Below are 14418 nucleotides of genomic sequence, written 5' to 3'. Positions count from 1 at the left end.
GTACGCTACGCATACCTTCACAGGTTCTGCGTTAACATGGTGGAATACCTATCTAGAGCAAGTGGGACAAGACGATGCGTACGCACTACCATGGTCAGCATTCAAGCACTTGATGAACGAGAAGTACCGTCCCAGAACCGAGGTCAATAAGCTCAAGACAGAACTTAGAGGGTTACGAACCCAAGGATTTGATATTACCACGTACGAAAGACGATTCACAGAATTGTGCCTATTGTGTCCGGGAGCATTCGAAGATGAGGAAGAGAAGATCGACGAGTTTGTGAAAGGATTACCGGAAAGAATCCAAGAAGATATAAGTTCACACGAGCCCGCCTCCATACAACAGGCATGTAGAATGGCTCACAAACTAGTGAACCAGATTGAAGAAAGAATTAAAGAACAGACTGATGAAGAGGCCAATGTGAAGCAAGTCAAAAGAAAGTGGGAGGAAAACGGTGATAAGAATCACCAATACAACAACAACGGCAATTACAACAATAATCGCAACAATTATCCCAACAATCGCAACATCAATCGCAACTACAACAAACGGCCCAACAAAAACAACAACAACAACAACAACAACAACAACAACAACAACAACAACAACAGCAACTACAACAATCATCCCAACAACAATAATAACCGCAACAACAACAACAACAATCAGAAGCAGCTATGCCAAAGGTGTGAAAAGTATCACTCGGGGTTCTGCACCAAATTTTGCAACAAGTGTAAAAGAAATGGTCATAGCGCGGCGAAGTGTGAGGTCTACGGACCAGGGGTTAATAGAACGAAAGGAACAAATGGTGTCGGAATGAGTAATGGCGGAGCAAGTAGTGTCGGAGCAAGTTATGCCAATGTAGTTTGTTATAAATGTGGAAAACCGGGCCACATTATTAGAAATTGCCCGAACCAGGAGAACACGAATGGACAAGGCCCCGGAAGAGTTTTCAATATTAATGCGGCAGAGGCACAGGAAGACCCGGAGCTTGTTACGGGTACGTTTCTTATTGACAATAAATTTGCTTACGTTTTATTTGATTCGGGTGCGGATAGAAGCTATATGAGTAGAGATTTTTGTGCTAAATTAAGTTGTCCATTGACGCCTTTGGATAGTAAATTTTTACTCGAATTAGCAAATGGTAAATTAATTTCAGCAGATAATATATGTCGGAATCGAGAAATTAAACTGGTTAGCGAAACATTTAAGATTGACTTGATACCAGTAGAGTTAGGGAGTTTTGATGTGATAATCGGTATGGACTGGTTGAAAGAAGTGAAAGCAGAGATCGTTTGTTACAAAAATGAAATTCGCATTATACGAGAAAAAGGAAAACCCTTAATGGTGTACGGAGAAAAGGGCAACACGAAGCTACATCTTATTAGTAATTTGAAGGCACAAAAACTAATAAGAAAAGGTTGCTATGCTGTTCTAGCACACGTCGAGAAAGTACAAACTGAAGAAAAGAGCATCAATGATGTTCCCGTCGCAAAAGAATTTCTCGATGTATTTCCGAAAGAATTACCGGGATTACCCCCACATCGATCCGTTAAATTTCAAATAGATCTTGTACCAGGAGCTGCACCAATAGCTCGTGCTCCTTACAGACTCGCACCCAGCGAGATGAAAGAACTGCAAAGCCAATTACAAGAACTTTTAGAGCGTGGTTTCATTCGACCAAGCACATCACCGTGGGGAGCTCCTGTTTTGTTTGTCAAGAAGAAAGATGGTACATTCAGGTTGTGTATCGACTACCGAGAGTTGAACAAACTTACCATCAAGAACCGCTACCCACTACCGAGAATCGACGACTTATTTGATCAACTACAAGGCTCGTCTGTTTATTTAAAGATTGACTTACGTTCCGGGTATCATCAAATGCGGGTGAAAGAAGATGATATTCCAAAGACTGCTTTCAGAACACGTTACGGTCATTACGAGTTTATGGTCATGCCGTTTGGTTTAACTAATGCACCAGCTGTGTTCATGGACCTTATAAACCGAGTGTGTGGACCATACCTTGACAAGTTTGTCATTGTTTTCATTGATGACATACTTATTTACTCAAAGAATGACCAAGAACACGGTGAACATTTGAGAAAGGTGTTAGAAGTATTGAGGAAGGAAGAATTGTACGCTAAGTTTTCAGAGTGTGCATTTTGGTTGGAAGAAGTTCAATTCCTCAGTCACATAGTGAACAAAGAAGGTATTAAGGTGGATCCGGCAAAGATAGAAACTGTTGAAAAGTGGGAAACCCCGAAAACTCCGAAACACATACGCCAGTTTTTAGGACTAGCTGGTTACTACAGAAGGTTCATCCAAGACTTTTCCAGAATAGCAAAACCCTTGACTGCATTAACGCATAAAGGGAAGAAATTTGAATGGAAGGATGAACAAGAGAAAGCGTTTCAGTTATTGAAGAAAAAGCTAACTACGGCACCTATATTGTCATTGCCTGAAGGGAATGATGATTTTGTGATTTATTGTGACGCATCAAAGCAAGGTCTTGGTTGTGTATTAATGCAACGAACGAAGGTGATTGCTTATGCGTCTAGACAATTGAAGATTCACGAGCAAAATTATACGACACATGATTTGGAATTAGGCGCGGTTGTTTTTGCATTAAAGACTTGGAGGCACTACTTATATGGGGTCAACAGTATTATATAAACCGACCACAAAAGTCTTCAACACATATTTAATCAGAAACAACTGAATATGAGGCAGCGTAGGTGGATTGAATTGTTGAATGATTACGACTTTGAGATTCGTTACCACCCGGGGAAGGCAAATGTGGTAGCCGATGCCTTGAGCAGGAAGGACAGAGAACCCATTCGAGTAAAATCTATGAATATAATGATTCATAATAACCTTATTACTCAAATAAAGGAGGCACAACAAGGAGTTTTAAAAGAGGGAAATTTAAAGGATGAAATACCCAAAGGATCGGAGAAGCATCTTAATATTCGGGAAGACGGAACCCGGTATAGGGCTGAAAGGATTTGGGTACCAAAATTTGGAGATATGAGAGAAATGGTACTTAGAGAAGCTCATAAAACCAGATACTCAATACATCCTGGAACGGGGAAGATGTACAAGGATCTCAAGAAACACTTTTGGTGGCCGGGTATGAAAGCCGATGTTGCTAAATACGTAGGAGAATGTTTGACGTGTTCTAAGGTCAAAGCTGAGCATCAGAAACCATCAGGTCTACTTCAACAACCCAAAATCCCGGAATGGAAATGGGAAAACATTACCATGGATTTCATCACTAAATTGCCAAGGACTGCAAGTGGTTTTGATACTATTTGGGTAATAGTTGATCGTCTCACCAAATCAGCACACTTCCTGCCAATAAGAGAAGATGACAAGATGGAGAAGTTAGCACGACTGTATTTGAAGGAAGTCGTCTCCAGACATGGAATACCAATCTCTATTATCTCTGATAGGGATGGCAGATTTATTTCAAGATTCTGGCAGACATTACAGCAAGCATTAGGAACTCGTCTAGACATGAGTACTGCCTATCATCCACAAACTGATGGGCAGAGTGAAAGGACGATACAAACGCTTGAAGACATGCTACGAGCATGTGTTATTGATTTCGGACACAGTTGGGATCGACATCTACCGTTAGCAGAATTTTCCAACAACAACAGCTACCATTCAAGCATTGAGATGGCGCCGTTTGAAGCACTTTATGGTAGAAAGTGCAGGTCTACGATTTGTTGGAGTGAAGTGGGGGATAGACAGATTACGGGTCCGGAGATTATACAAGAAACTACCGAGAAGATCATCCAAATTCAACAACGGTTGAAAACCGCCCAAAGTCGACAAAAGAGCTACGCTGACATTAAAAGAAAAGATATAGAATTTGAAATTGGAGAGATGGTCATGCTTAAAGTTGCACCTTGGAAAGGCGTTGTTCGATTTGGTAAACGAGGGAAATTAAATCCAAGGTATATTGGACCATTCAAGATTATTGATAGTGTCGGACCAATAGCTTACTGACTTGAGTTACCTCAATAACTCGCGACTGTACATAACACTTTCCACGTCTCGAATTTGAAGAAATGTTTTGCTAAAGAAGATCTCACTATTCCGTTAGATGAAATCCAAATCAACGAAAAACTCCAATTCATCGAAGAACCCGTCGAAATAATGGATCGTGAGGTTAAAATACTTAAGCAAAACAAGATACCAATTGTTAAGGTTCGATGGAATGCTCGTAGAGGACCCGAGTTCACCTGGGAGCGTGAAGATCAGATGAAGAAGAAATACCCGCATCTATTTCCAGAAGATTCGTCAACACCTTCAACAGCTTAAAATTTCGGGACGAAATTTATTTAACGGGTAGGTACTGTAGTGACCCGAACTTTTCCATGTTTATATATATTAATTGAGATTGATATTTACATGATTAAATGTTTCCAACATGTTAAGCAATCAAACTTGTTAAGACTTGATTAATTGAAATATGTTTCATATAGACAATTGACCACCCAAGTTGACCGGTGATTCACGAACGTTAAAACTTGTAAAAACTATATGATGACATATATATGGATATATATATAGTTAACATGATACTATGATAAGTAAACATATCATTAAGTATATTAACAATGAAAGACATATGTAAAAACAAGACTACTAACTTAATGATTTTTAAACGAGACATATATGTAACGATTATCGTTGTAAAGACATTTAATGTATATATATCATATTAAGAGATATTCATACATGATAATATCATGATAATATAATAATTTAAAATCTCATTTGATATTATAAACATTGGGTTAACAATATTTAACAAGATCGTTAACCTAAAGGTTTCAAAACAACACTTACATGTAACGACTAACGATGACTTAACGACTCAGTTAAAATGTATATACATGTAGTGTTTTAATATGTATTTATACACTTTTGAAAGACTTCAATACACCTATCAAAATACTTCTACTTAACAAAAATGCTTACAATTACATCCTCGTTCAGTTTCATCAACAATTCTACTTGTATGCACCCGTATTCGTACTCGTACAATACACAGCTTTTAGATGTATGTACTATTGGTATATACACTCCAATGATCAGCTCTTAGCAGCCCATGTGAGTCACCTAACACATGTGGGAACCATCATTTGGCAACTAGCATGAAATATCTCATAAAATTACAAAAATATGAGTAATCATTCATGACTTATTTACATGAAAACAAAATTACATATCCTTTATATCTAATCCATACACCAACGACCAAAAACACCTACAAACACTTTCATTCTTCAATTTTCTTCATCTAATTGATCTCTCTCAAGTTCTATCTTCAAGTTCTAAGTGTTCTTCATAAATTCTACAAGTTCTAGTTACATAAAATCAAGAATACTTTCAAGTTTGCTAGCTCACTTCCAATCTTGTAAGGTGATCATCCAACCTCAAGAAATCTTTGTTTCTTACAGTAGGTTATAATTCTAATACAAGGTAATAATCATATTCAAACTTTGGTTCAATTTCTATAACTATAACAATCTTATTTCAAGTGATGATCTTACTTGAACTTGTTTTCGTGTCATGATTCTGCTTCAAGAACTTCGAGCCATCCAAGGATCCGTTGAAGCTAGATCCATTTTTCTCTTTTCCAGTAGGTTTATCCAAGGAACTTAAGGTAGTAATGATGTTCATAAAATCATTCGATTCATACATATAAAGCTATCTTATTCGAAGGTTTAAACTTGTAATCACTAGAACATAGTTTAGTTAATTCTAAACTTGTTCGCAAACAAAAGTTAATCCTTCTAACTTGACTTTTAAAATCAACTAAACACATGTTCTATATCTATATGATATGCTAACTTAATGATTTAAAACCTGGAAACACGAAAAACACCGTAAAACCGGATTTACGCCGTCGTAGTAACACCGCGGGCTGTTTTGGGTTAGTTAATTAAAAACTATGATAAACTTTGATTTAAAAGTTGTTATTCTGAGAAAATGATTTTTATTATGAACATGAAACTATATCCAAAAATTATGGTTAAACTCAAAGTGGAAGTATGTTTTCTAAAATGGTCATCTAGACGTCGTTCTTTCGACTGAAATGACTACCTTTACAAAAACGACTTGTAACTTATTTTTCCGACTATAAACCTATACTTTTTCTGTTTAGATTCATAAAATAGAGTTCAATATGAAACCATAGCAATTTGATTCACTCAAAACGGATTTAAAATGAAGAAGTTATGGGTAAAACAAGATTGGATAATTTTTCTCATTTTAGCTACGTGAAAATTGGTAACAAATCTATTCCAACCATAACTTAATCAACTTGTATTGTATATTATGTAATCTTGAGATACCATAGACACGTATACAATGTTTCGACCTATCATGTCGACACATCTATATATATTTCGGAACAACCATAGACACTCTATATGTGAATGTTGGAGTTAGCTATACAGGGTTGAGGTTGATTCCAAAATATATATAATTTGAGTTGTGATCAATACTGAGATACGTATACACTGGGTCATGGATTGATTCAAGATAATATTTATCGATTTATTTCTGTACATCTAATTGTGGACAACTAGTTGTAGGTTACTAACGAGGACAGCTGACTTAATAAACTTAAAACATCAAAATATATTAAAAGTGTTGTAAATATATTTTGAACATACTTTGATATATATGTATATATTGTTATAGGTTCGTGAATCAACCAGTGGCCAAGTCTTACTTCCCGACGAAGTAAAAATCTGTGAAAGTGAGTTATAGTCCCACTTTTAAAATCTAATATTTTTGGGATGAGAATACATGCATGTTTTATAAATGATTTACAAAATAGACACAAGTACGTGAAACTACATTCTATGGTTGAATTATCGAAATCGAATATGCCCCTTTTTATTAAGTCTGGTAATCTAAGAATTAGGGAACAGACACCCTAATTGACGCGAATCCTAAAGATAGATCTATTGGGCCTAACAAACCCCATCCAAAGTACCGGATGCTTTAGTACTTCGAAATTTATATCATATCCGAAGGGTGTCCCGGAATGATGGGGATATTCTTATATATGCATCTTGTTAATGTCGGTTACCAGGTGTTCACCATATGAATGATTTTTTATCTCTATGTATGGGATGTGTATTGAAATATGAAATCTTGTGGTCTATTGTTACGATTTGATATATATAGGTTAAACCTATAACTCACCAACATTTTTGTTGACGTTTAAAGCATGTTTATTCTCAGGTGAATACTAAGAGCTTCCGCTGTTGCATACTAAAATAAGGACAAGATTTGGAGTCCATGTTTGTATGATATTGTGTAAAAATTGCATTCAAGAAACTGATTTCGATGTAACATATTTGTATTGTAAACCATTATGTAATGGTCGTGTGTAAACAGGATATTTTAGATTATCATTATTTGATAATCTACGTAAAGCTTTTTAAACCTTTATTTATGAAATAAAGGTTATGGTTTGTTTTAAAAATGAATGCAGTCTTTGAAAAACGTCTCATATAGAGGTCAAAACCTCGCAACGAAATCAATTAATATGGAACGTTTTTAATCAATAAGAACGGGACATTTCAATAACAACCTTAGCTTTCATCATTGGAACACCACCACATACGTTCGCACGTCTTTTGACAAACCCGATTTTCCATCTCGAGCCAACTCCTACTGTACGGATGTATCTTTAACAGTGACTCTCAGGAAAATCTTCCGTTCATTTTCCTTGGCCGATCGCAACAAAATTGCCAATGGAGAGGATCTACCCAAAGTGAAGAAAGCTCTAGTGTACCCAATTCGACCCGAATTTCTACTAGCTTCAACTTTCTTTGAGCTCCCACTCAAACAAGACCTCTCAACAATACCGGAAAGCATTAGCATGCTAGAACTTTTGACACCCACAAAATCACCTAGTAACTCCTCAACCATATACACGGTTCCCCTCTTGTACCCGCGAGCAACCACAAGACCTCCTTTAAACACCGTCAATCTTTGATCTACAAATAGAACATGACACCTTTCATCATCCAATTGCCCAACCGAGATCAACCTACTCTTGAGCTTTGAGATGAATCTCACATTACTCAAGATCCATGCATAATTCAAGTGTCTAACAACTAGGTCACCCTCACCCGAGATATCAAGTGTCTTCCCATCCGCAACTCGGACTTTACCAGAATAACACTTGAAATTCACCATCTTGTTCATGTATGGGGTAGCATGATACGAGGCACCCGAATCTAAAACTGATAAATCGTCAAGAACCTCTTCTTTGCACATCAACGCATCTTCGATCACCACATTCGTTGCGCTCCTACCCAACTTTAAAATCGAGCACCTTGATTTGTAGTGACCAACTTGTTGACAATTCCAACACATCACATTCTTGCTCCTTGATGGACTCCTTGACCTAGCTCTTCCTCGACTAACACTTAGAACCGAACCCAGACTCTCATTCGAATCTTTCCTTCGAATACCTTCGCTAAGAATCAAGTCACGAATTCCTTCAAACGTGCGTTTAGTAGTTCCGGATGCACCACTAACCGCCGTTACCGTACCGGCCCAACTATCAGGTAGCGAAGATAGCAAAAACAATGCTTTTAGCTCATTATTGAATTTAATATCAACCGATTTCAAACGGGTCAAAATCAAATAAATTAATTCACATGACCCGCCACCGAAGAACCTTCCCTCATCTTAACCAATTGCCTTATCAATAAAACCTTGTTCAAAGAGGGTGACTTTTTCATACATGTTAGATAAAGCCGCAAGCAATTCCGTCGTTGTGGTTTCACTCACGATGTTGTAAGCAACGTTCTTGGTTAGAGAAAGTCGGACAACTCCTAGGGCTTGCCTATCCAACAACTCCCACTCGCCTTGAGCCATCTCTTCCGGTTTAATACCGGTTAAAGGTTGGTAAAACTTCTTTTGATAGAGTAGATCTTCAATTTGCATCTTCCAAAAGCTAAAATCAGTACCATCAAACCAATCGATCTTCACATCACTCTTTTCCGCCATTGTTCCTGCAAAAAATCGATCCTACACTCTGATACCACTTGTTAGGAACGACTAGGTGAGCCCTAACAGGACTTGATAACTCCAAGTTAGAATTTCATTCCAAAATTTGTGATCATGAAGTATAATAAAAATATATCGTGATTCTCAGGGATGGTTTTTTTAAAAAAAAGCCAACTAATTTTATATTAATATATATCAACCGGGTATGTACAACAAGCTTGGATCACCAAGCAATTTGATACAAAAATGAGTGTCTAGGAAATTATATTATATTATATTATATTATATTATATTATATATATATTATATTATATTATATTATATTATATTATATTATATTATATTATATTATATTATATACTAAACCTCCTCCCATTTTTGGTGGTTCCAGTTTTAACGAATTGTCGTTTTGAATTTGCGTCCACACTACAAACGGTCCTCCAACTTTCGCACAAATTACACAACAACCCCTCACCTTTACACTTTTCCAGGGGTAAAAACCATAAATTTATAATTTAATTAAAATAAAAAAACTTCAATCCACCCGAATTTATAACGGGCCATATCTTCTCGCTCGGTACGAGTTAAATTTTTCCGAGGCCACCGTTCAACTCGAAAAAATCTCACGAACCCAACGGGACTAACTATATGCAAAACGGACATCGTTAAAAAAACACTAAATAACGGCCCTATATTCACGCTCGGTGCGAGTTAAATTTTTCCGATACCACCGTTCAACTCGAAATAATTTTACGAACACAACGCGACTAACTATACGCGAAACGGACATCGTTAAAAAAAATAAATATTTCGGGCTATATTACATACATATATATACATATACAACACGACTAACTATACGCGAAACGGACATCGTATATCCAAATTGGACCGCGCGTCAAATACAACCGCAGCAACGCGCGGTCGGATTTTTTCTAGTTATATACATTACACACGAAAATACTTAAGGAATCTTGAGAGCAAGTTTTAACCAACACGCGTTCTTCCCATGTTAGCGTCGCAATAAGATCTCGGGTTAATAAGCCATTGATGCCGGTCGATCTTTACTTATATCAATATTATATCAATATTTATTAATAACTAATATTAATATTAATACATGTAAAAAGACCGTATCAACTTCTACACTTGTCAAAACAACTTGGAAGAGTTTTGGTTCCTCCTCTCTTTTCTACAACTGTCAAATATACATCATCATCTTATTTGATCTTCACCATACATAGATTGCCTAATATCATTATTATTAGTACACTCAAAAAGCGTAAAAAGAAATCGTGTAACAGAAAACAGCCATATAGTGCACTTGGCATATAGTGCATACATCTTTATTCATAGATGGCCTCGATCAATCCATAATTTTTACGTCCTAAATTTACTTACGGGGTGTAACTAAAGCATCTGCAAACAGCAATACATGACTCGGTAAATAAAAATTCCCCACCTTTAAAAAAAAACCAATAATTTCCCACGAAGAATGAGCTTAGCATTAGTAGTATGACCGAGATTATAGTCAAATCACAACTTTGTTAGAAAGAATAATGAAATTATCAAACTCTTAGCCTGACCAATTTGGATTATATCCCAACCTGCAAAACATGCATACATCATAAATACTAGGGATATTGCCTAAAATACACTTTTTTTAAACTTTTATCACAAAATACACTTTTTTAAAAAAAATTGTTAATATACACCATTAAGGCGACTAAGACTTTGGTCGACCACCATTATAACATGGTTGACTGCGTAGTCGACCAACCCTAACAAGGTAGTCGACCGACCATTACAAGGTGGTCGACCACTTTTATTCGAACAAAAATTGGGTCGACTACCATTATATCATGGTTGACTACGTAGTCGACCAACACTAACAAGGTAGTCGACCAACCATTGCAAGGTGGTCGACCATGATATTACTTTGCTGGAAAAAAAAATTGTGGTGAACTGGTGAGGGTGGAAAGTTGTACCAAAACAGCTGACCATGTATACAAATCCATTAAACAATTTTGTAAATAAATAAATATGGAGATAACCAAATCATCACAGTTGCATATTTGCAGGTAATGAGTTGTTCAAATCCATTAATGTAGTTGTGTTCTAAATCACTTCGTGAAGCTATCTGCAAGTTTTGAAGATCTAACTTGAAGAATCGAGCTAGAATTTCGAAGTCAAAGTTTAGATGAAAAAGTCAACTGAATTTTCATTGTTCAAATTCGAAGTCAATTTAATGTTTTTGGTTTGATTGATGATTCACGAGTGTTCCTAGTATGCTTAGATGCAACTTTGATGAAGGAATCATAGCCTAAAACACATCGAATCTCAAATTCAACTTTTGAGTTCATGTTCGTGTTCAACATTTTTTTTTTTTACAATAAACTTAAGAGTGATGTAAAATAGAACACAGAATGCTTACTATAGAGATCATTTTGTCACCACTAATGTTGGCTACATCGTCTAACCAACATTTCTCACGACTTGATTACAGGGAATCCTTGTACTTCATATTTTCCTGCAAGTTCTTTGTTTTCTTCATCATTGACATCAACTTTGGCCAATTACAATTGTAGCGTCACGATTAGATAAAAGATGCAACCTTGTCAGTTAGAATTAGCTTACATCTAAGAATGAAAGTTTAGAAACAACACACAATATTTATAACAAAATGTAGAGATTAGATTTCGATCAATTCGTGTTCATATGCTTAATTGAAGATGAATCTGTGAATACGTGTGTGTGTGTTTGTATATCGTTGAAGATCATATGACGATGATGAATATGATGTTATGAAGATAAACTGTTATAAATGAATCTGATCTTATTCAATACAATGTGCCAAGATTACAAGGTTAGGGTTACATGAGGTTTGAGAGGATTTAGTGAACTAGGTGTAGTTTAAGGTGTGAGTGAGAGTAACAAGTGAGGGGAAAAGCTTAGTGTTTAAGCTAGCTATGAGGTTTTTATATGACCTCATTACAACAACAAATAACATCTATAAAAATAAGCCTAACACAAAATTTAGATTCAAGAGACAGTGAAGCATATGTATTTGTATATTCTACTAAAATACCAACAAAGAAAATAAATCTGAACGACCAACCAAATGAAATGAATTACCACTTCACCAGATGGGCTCCTAGGTGCCTCCTGCTCTTGACCTAGATCATTGAAGCATTTCGCATCTATTTCACCACTATGTGGTGAAATTGAAACGGGCTATCTACAGGCACTATATCCTTTAATGGAAAGAAAAAAAAATTAATAACATTGCTAAACGTAACTACATAAGTAAAAAAAGGTTTTAGTAAGACACAGTAATAAGTAAGAGAAAGAGCTTTTTTACCTGCTGCTGTAAAGCTACCCTCCTTATGAACTTTACCTCCAGGAATAACCACATCAAACCTTCAAACAGTAAGAGAAATAATTACGCTATACAATATAACTATTTCAATATACAATTTATATCACCTGATACTTGTGCAGTTGATCATTTGCTGTCAACCACAATGTCAAAAAGCACATAAAGAATCGTGACTTCTACTGGTTATAATCTAAACCACAACAAACATGTAGAGATTATAACAAACGTTTCATAAATAATCCATAAACAATAACATTTTTATATCAATCTTCATGTTAACAATAGAAAAACAAACGGCTTAGTTCTAACCATATTCATTATTTAAAAAAAAAAAAAAAACTAAATGACTTACGATATCAATCGAGAATATGTAAATGTATGGTGTATTGTGTAGAAATCCGTTAGATTGTGAGCCATAATTATTTTTTGTTGTTTCAACACCTGATTTCAATCTGCAAATAAAAGAAGGAAAAAAAAAGCTAAATCATAATCAAAACATATTCGCACTCGAATTATTAGGCAAAACTAAATTCGCAATTGAGAAAGGCAAAAGTATGTTGGGTAATTTTGATAGTTTAGTGGTTATTTAGATTGAGTAATAATAATTGCATTGTCATAAGTATTTAGATTTAATATTTTATCTGATGGTGTCATTTTGGTAATAGATTGGTTTGTTTTGCTAGATTAGAAGTGGTCAGTTTATTGACCGATTATTTTGGTTAAATAGGAAATAGTCTAGCATTTATTTTGGTGCACGTTTAAGTTTAAGTTGGAGAGTGCAGGTAGGGTAGGTGCTATTTTCATGCTCGTGTGTGGCTATAGAAGCCATTTTGTTGTTGGTTAATAAGTGCAGCTTTTGTATTTTACCCATTCTATTCTTTTACATATCACATATACACGAATCTTTATACTTTCCCTGTTAAATTCATATTTGCATTTTAACAAATAAAGGTACCGCTCCTACAAAGTATATCATATTTGAGTCGAAGAAATCCAGAATTTAAGAAAACAGGAGATATGAAGAATTAATTCAAAAAACCCAACAAAAACCCTAATTCATAAAAACACTTACCTTGAATTTCATAATTTTTGGCTATGATCGTGACTTCATCAAACCCTAATTCAGAATCAGAATTTCATCATCGTATTAACAGATGCAAGAAAATCATGAAATAGTTTTGGTTTAATGGTAAGGATTTGTTCGTAAGGTTTTTGATTTGGTATCATCAAGCCGTTTTTTTTTTTTTTTTTTTTTGATCGAGTTTTGATTAAAGAGGTAAGGGATAGTATTGTATTTTGAGTTTATGGGGTGACGTACTCTCTTTGAAAGGTACGTATACAATGTTTTCAACGGGCAAGATTAAACGAAGGTTTTTCATCTAAGGGTTCAGATTTTGACATGTAAGATTTTTTAAAAATGGGTGATGTATTTTTAGTTTTGATTATCCAATAGTGACGTAAGTATTTGTGATCTACCAAACAAATTTCAAATATAAATATTGATATCCCATATTATCAAATTGTTATGGACAGTTAGATATTTATATTAAGAAATTGATATATCCAACACCAACTTTGATATATCCACTCAAAACTTACTAACATACCTTTAATTTATGACATACAGATATTTTTTGATATAATTTAATTGAGAGTACTAGTTTAAGACCCGCAAATTCGCGGGATTTTTTTAGGGATGAATCAAAATTTAAATTGTCTAAATAATTATAGTTTATATAGTATATGTTAGGTTGTTAATTTCAGTAGTAATGTTGAATTACTGATAATAAATCAAGCAAGTTATAACCTTAAAAAACAAATAACACAAAGTTGAAAACCATAATACTGGAAAATATGTTTAGTTTAACTCAAATTTAGAGACACCAAAAACAAATACAAAGCAATTATATGTTTACATACAAATACTAAACAAACACAAAGTGACAAAAAAAAAAAAAAAGAGCTTTTACATGTTTAAGACCCT

At 35.1% G+C, this 14418-nt stretch overlaps 2 long non-coding RNA genes across 2 annotated transcripts; both read right to left on the bottom strand.

Annotated features, from left to right (window-relative positions):
* Positions 1-10353: 10353 nt before the first annotated feature.
* LOC139898861 (uncharacterized) lies at positions 10354-12257 on the bottom strand. Its single transcript, XR_011777166.1, has 2 exons — positions 11490-12257; positions 10354-10662 (listed from the first exon to the last, which is right to left on the bottom strand). It is a non-coding gene; the product is annotated as an uncharacterized lncRNA (long non-coding RNA).
* A 67-nt stretch (positions 12258-12324) lies between these two features.
* On the bottom strand, positions 12325-13546 carry LOC139898862 (uncharacterized). Its single transcript, XR_011777167.1, has 4 exons — positions 13507-13546; positions 12787-12886; positions 12542-12624; positions 12325-12475 (listed from the first exon to the last, which is right to left on the bottom strand). It is a non-coding gene; the product is annotated as an uncharacterized lncRNA (long non-coding RNA).
* Positions 13547-14418: the final 872 nt, after the last annotated feature.

The sequence above is a fragment of the Rutidosis leptorrhynchoides genome, chromosome 3 (genome assembly GCF_046630445.1).
Source record: "Rutidosis leptorrhynchoides isolate AG116_Rl617_1_P2 chromosome 3, CSIRO_AGI_Rlap_v1, whole genome shotgun sequence".
NCBI lineage: Eukaryota > Viridiplantae > Streptophyta > Magnoliopsida > Asterales > Asteraceae > Rutidosis > Rutidosis leptorrhynchoides.
The sequence above is the reverse complement of the archived record's forward strand: the minus strand, read 5'-3'. Positions and strand labels throughout refer to the sequence as shown.